The sequence below is a fragment of the Aythya ferina genome (assembly GCF_964211825.1).
Source record: "Aythya ferina genome assembly, chromosome: 23".
NCBI classification, from domain to species: domain Eukaryota; kingdom Metazoa; phylum Chordata; class Aves; order Anseriformes; family Anatidae; genus Aythya; species Aythya ferina.
This window is the reverse complement of record NC_140321.1, coordinates 3,703,377-3,704,161: the sequence shown is the minus strand read 5'-3', so window position 1 is coordinate 3,704,161 and position 785 is coordinate 3,703,377.

The following is a 785-nucleotide window of genomic DNA, read 5'->3' as shown; positions in this document are numbered from 1 at the left end:
GCTACATCCCTCCCCATCAGCCTCCCACTCCCCCCTTCCCACCTCCTCCTCTTCCTCCTCCCCTTTTCCTTCCTCCACCTCCCTGGCGCCTTCCAACTATTTTTTTTTTTTCTTTCTTTCCCTTTCTCCTCTCCCTCAGCATCTTCGGCAGCGGAAAGGTCCCGCATCCCCCCCGTTCCTCCCCCCAGGACCCGGACCTCTCCTCTCTCTGCCCGCAAAAGCCGGCATTTTGCTGCTGGCGCTGCGGGCTCTCATGCAGAGGCTGCGGGCACCTGTGCCTGCATGCAGCGGGATTTGGGCTGCAGTTTGCAGGGGGGTTGATGCATTCACAGATTTTGTTCTGGCACAGGGTCAGGGGAAGGGGAAGCTTCCCCTCCCGTCCCTGCTGCAGTTGGCAGCGCCTTGCAAACCGGCTGGTGAATCAGAGGGAGGTGGGAGCCCCCTTCCACTTCCCAAAGGGATGGGGGAGAAAGGGCTTCAGCCCCTCCTCGAGATACTGTAGGGACAAGGGGGGGACGTGGGTCCTTGCATGCAGCAGGGATGTGCTGGAGACAATGATCTTAACAGGGCAAACTGAGGCATGGAGGGGGTGCTGCTTGAGGGCTGTTTTTCACATAGGATGGGTGGAAGAAGGGTCAGAAGCAATGGGGCGGGAGCAGTGGGACTTGAACTGACAGCGGGGGGCACTGGTCTGGGGGACACATGTTCTGGGGAGGGGGAGAGCATTGGGGGCCTGGACTGTGCTTCTGGGGCTAACAGATGCCCTCCTGCCTAAAACTTGGATG